Source organism: Ambystoma mexicanum, chromosome 3p (genome assembly GCF_040938575.1).
Source record: "Ambystoma mexicanum isolate Mex_15411 chromosome 3p, UKY_AmexF1_1, whole genome shotgun sequence".
NCBI lineage: Eukaryota > Metazoa > Chordata > Amphibia > Caudata > Ambystomatidae > Ambystoma > Ambystoma mexicanum.
Genome location: NC_090925.1, coordinates 836,623,770 through 836,641,889, shown reverse-complemented (window position 1 = coordinate 836,641,889; position 18,120 = coordinate 836,623,770). Strand labels below are relative to the sequence as shown.

General features: G+C 47.8%; 1 protein-coding gene across 3 annotated transcripts in view; it reads left to right on the top strand.

Moving 5' to 3' along the window:
• HSD3B7 (hydroxy-delta-5-steroid dehydrogenase, 3 beta- and steroid delta-isomerase 7) overlaps positions 1–18,120 on the top strand; it is a 544,661-nt gene that overhangs the window by 131,917 nt on the left and 394,624 nt on the right. Inside the window, exon 1 of one of the 3 annotated variants that reach the window (XM_069651923.1) lies at positions 10,919–11,019. The exons of the other annotated variants lie outside the window; for them this stretch is intronic. The gene's annotated coding sequence lies outside the window, so the exon portion shown is untranslated. Of the gene's footprint in view, positions 1–10,918; positions 11,020–18,120 lie in introns of those variants that run through there. 3 annotated transcript variants of the gene reach the window in all.

Genomic DNA, 18,120 nt, shown 5'->3' with positions numbered 1-18,120 from the left:
TCCTTTGCTGTGTTAGGGAGAATATGTTGAGTGCTCAAGCAAGGAGGTATGTATTAAGCAAGCAAGCAGTGAGACAAGGGAGAGGCAAGGAAAGGCCAGAGGGGCTCTTTGAATAATGTAATAGGGCAGAGGACCCATGCTCTGCCGTCCTAGTAACATATGAGAGAATCAAATAGATCAGGCTTTGCAGCAAATGTTAAACGAGAAAGGAACAGAGTCCAGCTCTGCATTCAGAACAACAAAGGCAAAGAAAGGCTAGGCTCTGAAGTCAGCATGAGATGGAATAAGAGGGACCAGACTCATCGTGAGAGGCTGGCCTGGCCCTCGCCGGGGCGGTAGAGGGGCAACCCACATAGCAGGCTGCCCCTCTGGCCACCCCCTGGGTCTACATACACCCCACCTACTAGGCATCCCCCGGATCCAACACATCCGGCCGCAGACCTGGGGCGTGCTTATAAGGGGGTGGGCTTGCGATCGCTCATCCTCCTTGTTTGCTGTAGCCCCCCCCAGAGGACAGTCAAAGCAGCAACATTACACACCTGGTCCCTTTACTCCGATAACAGGGCTTACTCAGAGGTACAAACAAGATTTCCTCTTTCTTTGAAACCCTCATCTTTCCAATCCAAGAGACGCACATGTCTCCTTGCCACACACAAAAAAAGTAGCAACTTGCAGTTGGTAGAAAAGGCTTCAACTCCTTTATTTGGCAGGAGTCCACTTACAGGTGATTTGCCTCTTACCGAGCTGGCGTCCTAGCTGTGGCCCACTGGAAGTAATTATTTCCTCTCTCTTACCATGAGCTCATAGTCAGATGAAAAATCCAGAAATGCAACATACAAAGACATGTTCTTTGCTGCTGCATCCTTTAATTTTCTTCTTTTTTCTTTTCTTCTTTTCTCTTTTTTTGTACAGTGATATTTGTAATTTAATACGTACTGCTATTTTAATTCAGATTTTGTGAAAAGTCGAGTTCTTTGACTAAAACACAATAAATAAATAAATAAATAAAGCCAAGTCCCCAAGATGTCCCCTGTCCCTCCCAGATTTTATGTGTCTCCTACGCCCCTGGCGGCCTGCTTGAAGGTGAGCCTGCCTGGAGACACAGGGTCTGAGGAGGTCATGTGAACAATGACCCCTGGGCGAAAGACAGCTTTGAAGTGTACATGGTGTTTGGCACCTTGGCCGTTCCCACCTCTGCCAGCCCCCCTTAGGAGGGCACGGCCACAGGTGCTAACAGTCATTGATTCTGGAGGGGTGGATGGATGGGCCGGGGGCGTGCAGACAATGCACCGGAACACTGCTGAATGGAGACTCACTTATGTGGATTGCAGGGGCGCAGCCTGCTTCAAGGGGAGCCTGCCTGGAGACACGGGGTCTGAGGAGGCCATGTGAACAATGACCCCTGCGCGAAAGATAGCTTTGAAGTGTACATGGTGTTTGGCAACTTGGCCGTTCCCACCCCTGCCAGCCCCCCTTGGAAGGGCACGGCCATAGTTGCTAACAGTCATTGATTCTGGAGGGGTGGATGGATGGGCCGGGGGCGTGCAGACAAGGCACCGGAACACTGCTGAATTGAGACACACTTGATTCACTTAAAAACTGAAACAACCATTGATTAAAAATATGTTGTGTTTTATTTGGTTTCTTATTTTGATGGCACAAAACTACTACACATTGTAAAGGTCTGGTTGCAGCACAGCGAGGGAAAATCCCCTGTACTGACCGCTGTCACTGGGGAAAGTTTCTCTAATAACACCAACGACACAGGCGGGTATTACTCGTCGAACGCGGTGTCCAAGCCTCCCATGAAGCCACCATGTAAATGAACCAGCCTGTACCACCTGTGAAAAAGAAAGATAGAAACTGTTTTTAAATGACCAATATAAGTGTATTAAACCTTAGTTGTCAATGACAATTCTTGTATCCAATGGCATTTTTGCCAGGACAAATGCTAACTAGACACTGAACAATATTAAATTACTTTTATGTGACTATTTCTAGAGAATTGCAAGACTAAACTGATATGACAATTATATATTGAAGTTACGAGAATATAGGAGACAACCATGAAATATTAGTGGCCTAACTGACATCACAACCAGACTATACTTACTCGTTACTTGGATTACAAGGGCAAACTGTTGCGCGAAGTTCGTGCATAAGCACCATCAAAATCCTCAACACGGACCTTGTGAGGCAGGCTGCCCTGAAGTCTGGCAGCTCGGTAACGTATTGCGGCTGTGGATCGCCTTGCGATATGTAGGACAAGCATCCAGAGTTTTCTCGGCAGCAGCAGTTCTCCTCCTCGGTTGGCACTAGCGCGCATCGATTGCAGGTACACCAGGTGGAAACACTGTCCATGCAACTAGGCCCAGGCTCTTCATCTGTTGAATCGGCCTCCCAACTGTTGTTCGAAACCCCATCGTTTCCGCATCTTTCTCTTTCCAGTAATTCCTCCTCGGAATACTCGGGCTCGTACAGATAGGGCATTATTGTTGCCATTGTGTGGTAAACAAACGAAAATAATTAAAAGCGGTGGTACTGGTATCTGTTCACACGGGCTACAAGCAACGAAGGTTGCTGACCAGAGCATAGAAACGAGTCACAGAATACTCAAATAAATACAGTGAGAGGAATGGAAAAGAAAATCTGCTGTTGTGTGTTGTGAAACGGTCTGTTTATACTTATCGAGGAAAGAGGCTTCCTGCTGTTTCCATGGCGACATGTCAGTAGCTGAAGCGCAGAGAATGTTGACACGGGACGTGCTTTGGCGTTGTGAAATGTGTGGTACGCGTCTAGTGATGTCAGGCTCAGGGGCGGGGGATATGATTTAGTGCCGCAAAGGCGGGTCACCCAGGGCGATGCGGCAAGTGATAAGATTATGACAAGATGGCCGCGCCCTGCTGCCTGATTTCGCTTGTGTTCAAAAGACGAATACTCGGGTAAGGTGGATAGGAAATGTTTGTACGATCGATCGACTTATGGTTAAAAACACATGGCCGAACCATAGGGACAATAATATTTCTGACAGCACCATTCCTTTAAGAGCAGCTTGTGTCGAATAATCGTTTCTTAAATGAGCCATCACGTCTATATAACTTACACTTTAAATGCTCTGCCAGAACAAAGAGGGTAGAGGGCTTCGGGCAGAGAGTGGGTGCACACCCGAGTGCTGGGGAGGGAGTCTCAGTTCACACACGCAGTGAACTTCCTACAGCATCTTGCAGCATAAGGCAGCATCTCGAAGCATAAGGCAGCATCACCTTACAGAGAGCCACGCTTTCACAAGAATAATTTGGTGGTGCGGCAGCCACCCAATTTTTCTCCTACCTCCTTCAGCAAACCCTCACAGTATCCCTCACTCGAAGTCAATGGTAAAAAATAAATTCCCACTCTCTCAATCATACAATCTCCCTCGTGAGGGTTCCATAAATGTTGCCATGCATACTCTGTGGACATCCCTGCAGAGTCTCAAGTGTTGCAGAATACTAGCTGTGGCACAGTGGAAATGTGCGAGGGACCCTTGCAGATCTTTACTAATGCTGCACTGCAGGATGCAGGGTCCCAGAGCTTTAAGTCGGCCAGGGCTAGCAAGGGCCGAGCCCCGGCAGTTTACCTGGCCCCCTGGTCCCACAACGTTGCGGTGGGACACCATCCTGCACGGCTGCCCTCTGTGCCGCCATGATGTAAAACACTTGACTGGCAGAAGAGCCAGCCACAGCATCATGCAAACTGAAACTTCCTCTCATGACCCACGAGAGGAAGTTGCAGTTTGCGCGACGCTGTGGCTGGCACTGCTGTCAGTCACAGCAGCAGCAGTCAAAAGTATTGCGTCAGGAAGCGCCAGTTACTGCAACTTCCTCTAGTGTACCCAGGCAGCCAGGCCTGATAAAATGCAGGTACCATTTTGGCCTGGCCTTACCTGCTGCACGCCTGGATCCCAATCCGAGTCCCTGCCCGCGGCGAGACGGGAGGATCTCACGCCGGATGAGCTAAGCCACAACCAGGTACGTTATAATAATTGCTTTCCACAAAGCACCCACTTACTCAGAAATGTGCAACTAAAACATTTAGCTGCACATGTCTGAGTAAGTGTGTGCTTTGTGGCTTACACGTACACCAACATTTTCTTTTTTTCTGTCAGTAGTTTCTTTCCCTCACCCCAACCTTGCTGCCTGCTCACGCCACCTGTTACTCTATCCAAGGTAGAGTTATACTCAGGCCTGAGCCTGGAATTTTCTCTTGCTGGAAACAGGACTGAGAATGAGGCCAAGTGTGTGGGAAAGTTGGCTTGTGTGGGAAGACAATACAGAGCCGCTGCGAGGGAGGGGGCATCAGGGCCTGCAGGGGTATCCAGACTGGAACGCATTTCTCTGCCTGTCTGCAGCTCAGGTCTGGCCTCAAAGGGAGGGCTGCCTAAAATGGGAACAACGCTGTTCCAAACGTGCAAAAGGAGTAGTCAGTGAATAATTCATAGCTCTAAAATGAAAAGGCTGGTGAAACCTAAACTTACCATTAAAGTGAATAGGATTGAAATAGTGTTTAGATTACAGTAAACTGGCCCTTTTGGAAACGAAGGTCTTGCGGGCTGGTTCTTGCAATTAAAACCCTAGCCACTTTTATGGGCAGAGTACAAATGAGTTTGCTCTTATTGTAGAAATACTGGCATGTGTTGGTGTAGCCAGCATGGACATGTACGAGCACAGTCTGCATGGACATGTTTTTATGCTAGCATATAGTGGGCAAAGATTTATTCCAACAAAACTGTTTAAGAAGCACGTGTTATATATATTTTTCAGCAAAATGATTTGTTAATGTACTACTATTTATTTCATTTGTTGAACGCCCAGACCCTGGGGTATCACGGCGTTGCTACAGGCATCTTGTTATTGTTGCAGTAGCAGTGAATGATGTAAGGCAAGAGTTGATACAGTGAAAATACACAAGTATAAAACAATACATGAACACTTACAGTAATTTAAATTCTCAGGGCTCCCCGAGGAGCTAAAAGCAGCTGGGGGTGGAATGGAGGTGGGGGGGGGGGGGGGGTGGTTGGTTTGGGGGTGGTGTAGTATTGTTTGAAGAGCCAAGTTTTAAGGAGTTTTTTGAAACGGAGGAAGGAAGCTACATTTTTCATATTGGCGGGAGCTCATTCCAAAGTTTAAGGGCCATGACAGGGGAACTACTCCCTTCTGCTCTGGAGCATTTGTATCGGGGGACAGCAAGGAGTGATTTGGAGTTGGATCTGAGTATGCGTGTGGGTTATTTTTTGCTGACAATCTTGTTTAGGTAAATGGAAGCCTTACTGGAGAGGCATTTGTGGGTGATGGATAGTGCCTTTATTTTGTACTAGTACTGCTAGAAATCAATAGACATATATACAGTAAGGTGGGTGCAATTACTATCCAAGAAACCACTAGACTTAGCATCATGAAAATATGTTGGAAAATGCTCCTGACTTGACATCTCATCGATTTCTTTTGCATCTTATCCTGCGAAACTGATTGTAGACTGTGTGACATTTGACTCAATTGTTCACAGAAAGGGTGCTGTAAAGCCCAGTGTGCCTTGAAACTCGGGATTGGAGGCTTGACTTTTTACAGGGGGCTTGAGCCCGGTCTGCTCAGAAGCTTTCATCCCAGTGGCACCGTTTACATTGCACATGTCTTGCCCGACCTCTGTACTCGGCTGCTAATGTGCCTCAACACCTAACCTTTTGTCAATAGCCCCAGTTAAGGGTGCAAATAACAAGGGGGGGTCATGGGAGTCCCTCTGCCAGACATTAGTCCTCTGGGTAAGGCTCTTGTGACCAGCACTCATCAGTAGGGTGTAGCTGTGCCTCTCTAAGAATAGTGAGCAAGGGGTCCACGTTTGGATTCCCCTAGTAACCTAGGGTGAGACCCAAAGTTACTTAAATATGCAAATTAACAAGGGGGGTCATGGGAGTTCCTCTGCCAGACATTAGTCCTGGTTATGAGAGACATACTCAGAGTCTTTAGCTCTGGGTAAGGCTTTTGTAACCAGGACTCATGTATGGCAGAGGGACTCCCAGGACCCTCCTTGTTATTTGCATATTTCAAGTAACTTTGGATCTCACCCTAGGTTACTAGGGGAATCCAGACGTGGACCCCTTGCTCACTATTCTTACAGAGGCGCAGCTCCTCCCTACTGATGAGGTCCAACCAGACCAAAACACGTGTCTGGGGATGCTGTTGGTACTCTTGTTCAGAGGAGAATTGCCTAGCATTACGGTGCTGGACTGCCCCAGGGCAGGACAAAGACTGATATGTTTGGGATATTTCTTCTCTGTGAAAGATAGTGAGCTAAAGACTCTGGATAAGTCTCTCATAACCAGGACTAATGTCTGGAAGAGGGACTCCCAGGATCCCCCTTGTTAATTTGCCCAGTTAGGGGTGCAATAAATAATGAGGTTGAGCTTTGATGTTATACTTTCAGGAATGTACCAAGTAGACTATGTTGCGATATGCACTTAGTTATGTAGCCCACACCACCCCTGTTCATTTGTACATGTTCTTCTTAAGGCCACGCCCATCAAGTCTTAGACCACGTCCATCATGCAAGCCATGCCCCCAAATGAGGGGCCCCCTCAATTTCTTACCCCACGTAAAGCACTGTAGGGTCCTCCTTCTTGTGGTGGGCTATTCAGGTCGAGGGGGGCGGTGTGAAGCAGGGACATTGCCAGTAAAAAACAAAAAGTATATCTGCACCACCCTCCTTTTCATCAGGTCTGAGTTGCTTGCCTGCGGTTTTGCAAGTCTCACGATGGACCACGGCAGCAAGCACGCCCGTGCGCCTGCCTGGTCTCACTGTAGGAGAGGTTGTGTATGTGCTTGCTCTGCCATACCAATGGTGGCCCATCGGTGTGCCCAGCAGAGCCCTAGCTTAACACAACTTCATGGAGACTGCCAGGGCTATGCCCCACCTAGTCCCAGCCCACTTAAAGCCATTGCTATCTTTTGTGACCCTTCTAATCAGATACTGTAAACAATGGTTTCTTCATTCTGAACAGGAGGGTCCTTTTCAATTCAACAATGTTTTGATTTTACTTGCCAATCTATTCCAAATTAATTGGTGGCAGTTTTTAGTTTTGTCTATTAGGTGGCACTGGAACTATTGCATTAGAGTACAGATAGGAGGGAGGAAGGATGTGAGGAGAGACACACAGCCTGTGGGCATTGTTTGCTATTTACCCATCCATGGCCATGGTAATCCATGTGGCTATTCCCACCCACTACCTGCCCTGCGTAAAACCCAACCACTTGCCATCTCTTTCAACTAGCTCGCTCAAGCAGTGTGAGAAACCTGAAGGTGTCTCACTTACTAGTCCCCAGGGATCTGTCATGCTGGTGGCCAGGAAACGACCATTGCTATTCGGATCCAGTTCCTGGGGGTGGACCAGTGCGGGTGGATCACCTGGGTGGGGTGGTCTTCGGGGAGTGGAAGTGGGACAGCGAAGGGTGAGATGCGGTATCCCCCCTTTTTTTTTTAACACCTTTTCCCCATCCTGTCCAGTAGGAAACCTAGAAACTCTACCCCCCCCCCCCGCTTTCCAACACGAACACTTTCTCACCCTGTGAGTGACAACGGACTAATATCAGAGCTGTTTCCCTGACCTGTCCCAAAGCAAGGGTCAGGCAGAGTCAGACAATTGCTGACAACTACACACACCTGACAGCCCCTTCCCCTCCCCACTGGGATAAAAAGGCGGAGCACAAGAGCACACTCGGAGCAAGGGCAAATGCACGAGGAAGCAGCTATTCCAGGACGGCAGTTCAAATGGAACAGAAAGGTGTCGAGACCTGAAAGGACATCAAGGAGGGAGTTGCCCTTGCCCTTTTCAACCCAGACCTGCAAAACCTCAGACAAAAGAAGCACAAGACTGGGAATCGCAGCTGGAGAATTGTGCGACAGATATCAACGGTACGTCGAACCCTCTCGCACTACTAGCCCGGGCGGGGAGAAAGATTGCCACTGTGGTACCGTCCTTAACTCCAGCGGCAAGAGAAACGTCAACGAGTTGAGCACAGCCAGTGAGTCCGAGGAACCTGATAGCGAGCAGGACTGTGTTAGACTGAAGGTTGCAGTGGCAACGTTAAGATGATTAAGAGATAGAGGTCTTGGTACCAGAGATAGAGTGATCCGGTGCCACCTGGGCATTCATTCAAAGATCTCTGGCTGGTACCCCTCTCTTGAACAAGGAAAGTATTGAACCGAAAGTGGAACTACAAGTACCAACAGGCCATAGAGAAGGCCATTGTGAGGTGTCAAGGTGGTCATACAAGGTTCAAGCCAAACCCCTTGTACAAGTGAAAGTCCTTGGCATGTTGTAGAAATTGTGAACTGTGGAAAGTGTGAACCCGAATGATGGAATTGTAAGACGTTCTTTTCCGCCCGACGGAGGGGAACGCTGTGCAAACTGGTTATTGTAAATTAACACCCCCTTGCTATGGCTAACAAAGAGACCCAGCGAGACGTGATCGCCCTTCGGAAGTCTTTGTATACAGTTTGCAAATGCAGCAGAAGGTCTGACCTCGGATGAGGGGGACCAAACAAAAGGTGGTTGTTTAAAAGGATAATTGAGACTTTCGAATATTACGAAAAAAAGGAACTAGATTGAAAGACGATAGTGAACTCGACTGAGGGACGTCAAGAGAAAAGTGTAAAGAAGCTAAACAACATTGTGACAAGTATGAACCCGACTGAGGGATGTCCACAATGAATGCTTAGTCTGAGCCCGATTGAGGGATGCTAACCACTAAGAGGAGGATTGGAGCCCGGCTGAGGGGGATCCAAGGGTGAAGAGTAATCACCCTACGTGAAGGTTAACAGAGGGAACTTTTGTTTTGTTATTTTTGACATATAAAGCCCTCTGAGGCAAGAGACTTTGCATGAGAAGAGACTTGTACACAGAAGGCCCTGATATAGACCCCAGGAACTGTGAGCTCGTGCCAGAGAAGCCCAGGAGTGTGCTTTGCTCAAGAGTCCTGCCTTGTCCGGTGCTAAAAACGTGCGGTTGGGAGACCCCGGCCAAAACATCCTGATTTATAATTTTGTGAACACTTCTTTCTTTTCTTGTGAACATTATCCCACACTATTTTGTAGCATAGCGGTAAGAATTAGCAATAGGTTTTCTTACTATAGGCCCTTTTTATTGGACTAGACTCCACTAGGACTGTATTATTATTATTTGATGGTCGTAGCTTGCTCCCATCTTAGATTTAGGTGTAGATTAGGTATTTATCTCACCCATTTTACAGTTTAATAAACACCCTTGAACTGTGATCACTTGTGTCTGTCTTACTTTGATGCCATGCCTTTCTTACAACAGTAACATCAAACTTTGTGGTTTAAAGGGCCAGTCAATGTTATTTCTTAGAAGTCTTTTGCGAGGTAAAGTCTTAAAATGCCTCTTTAAAGGGGCCCCTTGTGTAAGGAGGGAGAGCGGATAGTTCAGGGGCAATGCAATTGTCTTGGAAGCAAGACAACCCGGCGCAACACAGGTTCGAATCATGATCCAGCGCTTAGAAACTACTTGCTGGTACTAAGCACGTTATAAATGAACAATAAACATTTTTTAAATTAAATGTAAATAATGTCTTAACCAAGTTTGCCTTCGGCCACTTAATTTACAAGCAATCTGTGTGTCCTCTAATCTGTTCTTTGCACTGACTTTTTACTTAAAAAACACTGGTAAAGCCTGACACTGATATCATATGCCCACATACTCACAGCATTTCCCAGCTGTTGCCATTTTATGGGCAGGTAGCACCATTGGCTTTTCCAATACTTGTTGAATTTGTATCAGTGCCAGGCCCCAGGCTTGTTGACCATGGGCAACTTCGAGTTTCAAGTACATACATTTCAAACCTTGAAACGTATCTTGAAAGACAACTGAGGGACACGAGGTCAGCCATATAAGATACTATTTGCCACAAAACTTGATAAGGAGCTAGTGCTTTCGAACTAAAGTGTCCAGTCAGCAAACACTAATTCCAACTTTAAAAAACAAGCGAAGCTTATAAAAAAAATGACTTTGCACATTTGCCAGTAAATAGAAGCCCACCAACCTGGGCTCTGCCCTGCCCGCCTCCACATCCCAATCGCCATGTTTTTTGGGGACGCGTCGCTTCCTGTAAATCGAGTATCTAATTCACACAATAGAAAACGATGCACCACTGCTTATACGAACGAAAGTAGTATATGTGTTTAACGAAAAATAAGATGGGGGGGAGGAGGGGGCAACCTACATCCGCACTCCACCTGAACGCGGAAGTGCCACAGGTTGAATCTGTCAGTGATAGAACCCCTTTCATAGCCTTGGACTTCGCCCCCACACGGGGACCTTGGGGCCCATGGGGCACGTGGCAGCAACTGGGGCGAAGGTAAAGCCGGCGCAGCCCTGATAAGGGCCGGGGCGTCGAGCTGGGGCCTCTCAGGGCCTCTCACGGCCTCCAGAGCCGCAGTACGCGCTGGGACTTCCCCTGAAAAGCACGCTGCCCGGCTATCGCGAGAAAGGTACGCACTACGCAGCTGCGTGTCTGTTTTTAGGGGATTCTAGTTTACATTAACTGAAAGGACTGCTTGGGGGAACTGGGAAGCAGCGAAGATAATACTACAGCGGCTTTGGAGAAGAGCAGGATTTCCTAGAGAGAAATCTACAGCTATAGCTAGTGGACAGGGGACCTGCTTGGGGCCATGGGTGATGGGGAGCGAGAGCAACAGAGAATTAATGGAGATGGGCACGGGTGGAAACTTTTGATTTTCACTACGCCCTGAATATAAGCAAGGAACCGAACGAATTGAGGAAGCTTGTCCTACACGCAGGTGGAAACAGTGCATTAATTGAGGGAGGCCCCGCATCTACACACAGCACTGAGCATATAACTGGAGCAGGACGTATTGACGCGGGCAGTTCAGCGCGGGCCGATTCGGCGCAAGCGTTTTGGTGCAGCAGACATTTTGGTGCACCCATTTTGCCGTGGGAACGTTTCGCCGCCGGTATGTTTTGGCAGGGGTGAGGGGAGAGCAGGGGAACAAGCCAGAAGAGTGCAGATCATTCTTTGCAAATGCGGTATGTTGATGAACCGCCGTGCCCGGGACTTTTATCCCAATGGGCGGCATGTCCAGCTGCTAAATGCTGGCATTTAGCAGCTGCCAAAAAAATCATGTTTTTATTATTTAATTATTTATTTTAGTGTATGATCTTTTTTGTTTAAAAAATCTAAATCAGTTGTATGTGTGTAGGACACTGATATAAAGTAAATATCGCGGCCTAAACCACTTATTGACAAGGCCAGCGCTTGGGGTGCTTTTCAAAGGGACAGAGTGGTGCATGAGCAAGTTGTCCTTTTTCCTTACTGGAGGTGGAAGTCAGTGGGAGTGTGGACTGGGGGAGGACGATAGCATGGGCACATGGACTGGGGGGCACCATGGACACAACAAAGGTTTACTCCAGTGTATATATGCCGGTAGTCAGAGATTTAAAACGCAGTTGAAATATACAGTTTGTGGATGAGACGTTTGTTTTTGCTTTGAAGCCCTGGCACTAATAGGTGGCCGCTCCAGGGTGGGTCTTTAAATTCCCATGGCGGCACACTTGTGCCTTGAGACGCGGGGTCGCAATGAGGTGGGTTGTAGATCATGCACGGAGAAAGGTGTGTTGTACCATTTCTTCATTGAGTTCTCACTCCTCTTACCCCCGGGTTCCTATTGCCTGCTTCCTTGCCATCCACCCCCACTTAGTTCATCTTGCCTGCCCCCCCTCCACTTGGGTCCTCTTGCCTGCCCCCATTGGTTCTTCTTGTCTGTCCCCCTCATTTTGTTCTACTTGCCTGCCCCCACCCCCCTGGTTTTCCTTGCCTGCTACCAGTCTCCCCTTGGTTCCTCTTGCCTGCCCCCCTTCTTCTTGCCTGCCCCCTTGCTTCTTCTTGCTCTTTCCCCTGGTTCTTCTTGCCTGCCCCCCTCGTTTTGTTCTTCTTGCCTGCCCCCCGAGTTCTTCTTGCCTGCCCCCCTCATTTTGTTTTTCTTGCCTGCCCCCTTCTGTTCTTCTTGCCTCCCCCCATGCTTCTTCTTGTCCGTTCCCCCGGAAGTCTTCCCTTGGTTCTGCTTGCATGCTACCAGTCCCTCCTTGGTTCCCCTTGCCTGTCCCCCCTTTGTTTTTCTTGCCTGCCGAGCCCCCCCAAGTTCCTCTGCCCGACTGCCCCCCATGAGTTCCTCTTGTCTGTCCTCGTCCCCTCCCCCCTGGTTCCTCTTGTCTGTCCCCGTCTCCCCAACTTGGTTCCTCTTGTCTGCCCCCCCCACTTTGTTCCTCTTGTCTCTCCCCACTTGCTCTTGTTTCTCCCCCACTTACTTCCTCTTTCCTCGCCTACCCCTTTATTCCTATTGCCTCGCCCCCTCTGGTTCCCCCACTTTGTTCCCCTTACCTCAGCTTCCCCCTTGTTCCTCCCAACTGGATTCTTTCCCTCTTTCCTCCGGGGTATCCCTTCGTGGTCTGTAGCAGTCTTACCTCTCATTTCAAATCAAATTATCACCTCTCTTCAACCCCAGTACCCCCCTGTTCTGCTTCTGGCGCAGTCGGCCTCGTGGAGCTAAATTTGCGCACCCCACTTATTCCTGTGGAGGTTCTCTGTCCACTTTGCTCTACCCCGGTCCGATACACATTAATCCTCTTTCCAGTGTGCGTGTAACGATGTTCCAGACCTCCTGACCTTTTCTTCTAAGAATTGTTCAGAAGGGAATGCGCCATAATGCAGCCGCAGGGGTGGCAGGTATTTCTAGAACTGTCTATTCTCTACTGCGGACTACAATTTTCTCCACTGTAGAATTCGGCTGTTCTAGCAAAAGGCAGGGTGTGGACATGATCGGGGCACCCTTACCGTTGGGCTATCTTTTCACGGTCCGTGCAGCTGGGTAGCGGGCAACGTGTCTGTAGAGTGGACACACGCAGCGCTGAAAGAGGCGCGCTCCCTCCTCGCATCACATGTGAGCCCCGCTGGTCGGAGCAGGGCGTATTGGCGTGGCCAGTTCGCTGCGGGCCTATTGTATTTGGCGTCAGAGCGATTAGACATGGCTGCAATGTCAGCCACACCCAAACGTCCCTCATGCCAAATCGAAGAGGCCAAAATGGGCACGCCAAATTGGCCGCAGTGCCGAATCGGTCGCGTCAAACCGGCCCGCGCAGAAACGGCAGTGCCAAAAAGGGGTGTGCCGACATATAACACCTCAGCAACAATTACTCAATGCGCTCTGCTACCGATGAAACTTTCTGGTTTGCACCTGCCACTCAACATACAAAAGAGCTTAGCAGGGGACTCTTCATACTGCTCAAAATCCCTGCATTGTGTAGAGTGCATGTATATGTCTTTAATGCCAATAGTATTTTGCCTCTAGCACCATTGAACTGCAATTGCTCCCTTGGCCACCATTTACCAGGTGCCTACAGGGTTAGGAACAGCTACGGTCCAGAGACTGGGACAGGGGAGTGAAGGTGACTTCCCAACCTGGCCTCATTACAAGTGCAAATTTGCATGGTATTAGCGCTAGGACAGACATTGCAGAGTGCAAAAAAGGTATTCTTTCAATGCATTTTTACACAAGGACAATGTTTCCCTGGTGCTAATATAGAATGCTACTAGCATTGGGACATTCATTGCCCTGTTGCAAAGATGCATTAAATAAATATGGAGGTTCCTTTTCTGCAAAAAGGTCCCCTCCTTGCAATTTACATTATTTGCAATAAGAAATACAAAAAAGGTCTGAAAATAGGCAACATTGCCTTTACACCTCCCTTTTGCATTTTGTAGTGCAAATAGTCTAAATGTCACCTGCCGTTTCCGTACGTCAGGCGACATTTCCGCCTGCATCCAAATGCTTGCGGACGGTAGCAAATGCGTTCTTGTGTGGCAGAGTGTATCGGAGGTGGCAGGGGTGGTAACTCCACTCCCTGCCTAGCTCCACCAATACAAATCATTGGAAATCTGGCAGAACTTAGACAGCATGCAAACAAGTTTTAAGCGTGCTTTATACACACGATGTTTACTTTCTGCCAGAAGGAAAAGCGCCCCTGTGTGTTTTTGTATTTGGTATGATATGATAGGTTATTTATAACGCACTTAATACCCATAGGTTTCTAAGCGCGGACCCAGGGATCGAACCTGTGGTGCTCCGTGTCGTCTTGTTTTTCGTCTTTGTGCTACTATTTTTCAAAACCGCACTTGCTCTGCTGCAAATCTTCTGTAGTAAGGCCCCAAGCGTCCACACAATTTTCGTTGTCTATTTAGTTTATAACGCAGCCAATGTGTTCCCTTTATTTGTTTGACTTTTTTTGGTGTAGAAATGGGGTTCACCAATACGCGCTTGGGGATGTTCCTCGCCTCCTCCTTTGTGTGTTTGAAAGAGGATTCGAAACTTTGAAGGATGCCTGGAGGTTAGCATGAATACAACAATGCATAATGCGGCAGCTGTTTGCGTGTTCTGTTCTTAGTGGTCATATGAACAAGGGGGGGGGTTGTTAATGCAGAAACATTTGTACCCTTGCATTAATCCAATGGGACAAGACCATCTTTGTCTCATAGGAATGCAACCTAGAAATACACATAGAAAACTGTAATATTTCTGCAGCTCTTTATTATTAGGCTGTTAAATTTTATTCTAGAGGTTTGTACATGTTCTAGATAAGTAAACCATCTGGCATTGAGCCAGTTCAAACACAAAGCATTAATGCCTAGTGATGTCATCAGTCGTTGCAGTGTTTTCATTGGTCACAAGCATAGCCCGCTGCACTGGTGCAAGTGTGGGTGGATCTTGGGTATCTCGAATCGGATTGTATCACTCTGCAAAGGAGTGCAATTGAATATGCGGTGGCTTGCCAGTGGTGGGGCAAATACACGTTAGTCTTGTGCTATTCCCAGGGGTGGACTGGCCTATAGGGAACTCTGGAGATTTCCCAGTAGGCCTCTGCACCCTGGGCCTCTTTTGTATTTTATTTCCAAATGTTCTCATAGGAAAATGTTTGAATTTGCTGAAAATGTGCAATATGGGGCCACTTTGAACATTATTTCCAGGGCCTCTTTTGGTTCCCAGTCCCGGTGTTCACCTGCAAAACTGCACCTTTTTGCAAAATTGGTCATGCATTGGCCATGTGCAGTTGAGAAATCGCACTTCTTAGGAATGCGCTCCCCCACCGCCCCCCCATACCCCATTGGTATTTTTGTTTATTATTTCGGTGCCAAGGATGTAACTAGGGCACAATGATAACTAATGCATAGTTTGAAAAAGAAACATGGATTACGATTGACAAATGTGGCTCCATTGGCTGCTCACCTTGAACTCACCGGGTCTAGCAACCCGCACTGGTTTAGGCCACCTGTTTGTTCCACGGGCCGTGACCAGGTGAGTGTTTGCCAGTGCATTTTAGGTGCCCCCAATCTGAGCATATTCTGAGGGCAATCCACGTTGCCAAAGCCCCTGGAGGCCCTGTTTCACTCGCCTTCCCTCCCCGCTCCCTCTTCCTGTTTTCCTCGAGCCCTCCCGCCTCCCAGCCCGCCCCATGCCTCCATTGGCTGCTCGCCTTGAACTCACCGGGTCTAGCAACTCGCACTGGTTTAGGCCGCCTGTTTGTTCCGCGGGCCGTGACCAGGTGAGTGTTTGCCAGTGTGTTCGAGGTGCCCCCAATCTGAGTATATTCTGAGGGCAATCCACGTTGCCAAAGCCCCCGGAGCCCCTGTTTCACTCGCCTTCCCTCCCCGCTCCATCTTCCTGTTTTCCTCGAACTCTCCTGCTTCACAGCCCACCCCCGTGCCTCATTGGCTGCTCGCTTTGAACTCACCGGGTCTAGCAACCCGCACTGGTTTAGGCCGCCTGTTTGTTCCGCGGGCCGTGACCAGGTGAGTGTTTGCCAGTGTATTCGAGGTGCCCCCAATCTGAGCATATTCTGAGGGCAATCCACGTTGCCAAAGCCCCAGGAGCCCCTGTTTCACTCGCCTTCCCTCCCCGCTCCCTCTTCCTGTTTTTCTCGAGCCCTCCCGCCTTCCAGCCCACCCCTCCCTGATTGGACCGGACAAGAAGATCTGCATTCATTGCCAGTCCTCCCAGGGCAGCCCTCTGCCCGGCAGCCCATCGGCTAAGGACCAGAGGCAAAGGACGGCTCCTGCAGAGACGGCCCCAGACCGTATCTGCAGGTATCCGCAGGGGATACCGCAGATACGCCGCAGGCTGCCCTGGGAGGACTGGCAATGAATGCAGATCTTCTTGTCCGGTCCAATCAGCAACAAGTAAGTGTAGCAAGGGCAGGGACGGAAGCAATTACTTCTTACCATACTACCCTGCCTCACAACTCAACATCTCAGGTGTGTGCCCAATAGCTGTTCTTTGAAAGTTGATTTAGAAGTGTGCCCATTAACCGCCTCTTGAAAGCTGATTTAGAAGTGTGCCCAATAGCGGTTCTTTGAAAGTTGATTTTAGAAGTGTGCCCAATAACCCCCTCTTGAAAGCTGATTTAGAAGTATGCCCAATAGCTGTTCTTTGAAAGTTGATTTAGAAGTGTGCCCAATAACTGCCTCTTGAAAGCTGATTTAGAAGTGTGCCCAATAGCTGTTCTTTGAAAGTTGACTTTAGAAGTGTGCCCAATAACCGCCTCTTGAAAGCTGATTTAGAAGTGTGCCCAATAACCGCCTTTTGAAAGTTGCATCTAGAAGTGTGCCCAATAGCTGTTCTTTGAAAGTTGATTTATAAGTGTGCCCAATAGCCTCTACGTGGAAAGTTGATTTTAGAAGTGTGCCCAATAACCGCCTCTTGAAAATTGCATTTAGAAGTGTGCCCAATAGCTGTTCTTTGAAAGTTGAGTTTAGAAGTGTGCCCAATAACCACCTGTTGAGAGCTGATTTAGAAATGTGCCCAATAACCGCCTTTTGAAAGTTGCATTTAGAGGTGTGCACAATAGCTGTTGATTTAGAAGTGTGCCCAATAGCCTCTACGTGGAAAGTTGATTTTAGAAGTGTGCCCAATAACCGCCTTTTGAAAGTTGCATTTAGAAGTGTGCCCAATAGCTGTTCTTTGAAAGTTGATTTAGAAGTGTGCCCAATAGCTGTTCTTTGAAAGTTGATTTAGAAGTATACCCAATTACCTCTGGGTGAAAGCTTGATTTAGAAGTGCATTTGGAAGCTGAATCCATCCAGAGCATCCCTCTGTAAACTGAACTTTAAAGTGTACCCAATAGACTCTCTGTGAAAGTTGAATTTAGAATTTAAAAGGTTGATTTTAACTGTACCCAATAGATTCTCAGTGAAAGTTGAATTTAGAGCTGTACTAGAAGTTAGAAGTGTGCTCAAAAGACTCTATGTGAAATTTGAATTTAGAAGCGCATTTAGCAGTCAAATTTAAAAGTGTGCCCAATAGCATCTCTGTGAAAGCCGATGCTAGAAGAGTGCCCAATAGTCTCCCCTGAAAGTTGAATGTAGAAATGTTCTCAATAGACTATGTAAAAGTTGGTTTTAGAAGTTGAATTTAAAAGTATGCCCAATAGACTCTCTGAAAGCTGAATCTAGAAGTGCATTAGAAGTCTCCCCAATAGCATCCCTGTGAAAATTGAATCTAGAAGTGTGCCCAACAGCCTCTCTGTGTAAGCTGAATGTAGAGGGAAACCAATGGACTCTCTGTGAAAGTTGAATTTAAAAGTGAACCCAATAGACTCTCTGTGAAAGTTGAATTCAGAAGCGCACTAGAAGCTGAACTTAGAAGTGTGCCCAATAACCTTTGCGAACCTAGAAGTGTCCCAATTGCCTCTATGAAAGTTGAATTGGAAGTGGGCCCAATATCCATTAGCCAAATACTGTGCCTGGTTGAATCGACTAATCTCCCTAATAACCTCTCTGTACAAAGCTGATTTAGAACCATGCCTAATACCTCCTCCCCGGTATAAAGTCGAATTGTGAGAAGTGTGCCTAATAGTCTAATGCCCCCTCTACACATAATTGAATCTAGAGATAGAACTTAAAACAACCCTATACAAAATTAAATCTTGAGGTAGACCTAAAATCATCCCAGTGTTCAGAACTTAGAACTGCGCCCAATAGTCTAATATCCCCTCTGTACAAAATTGAA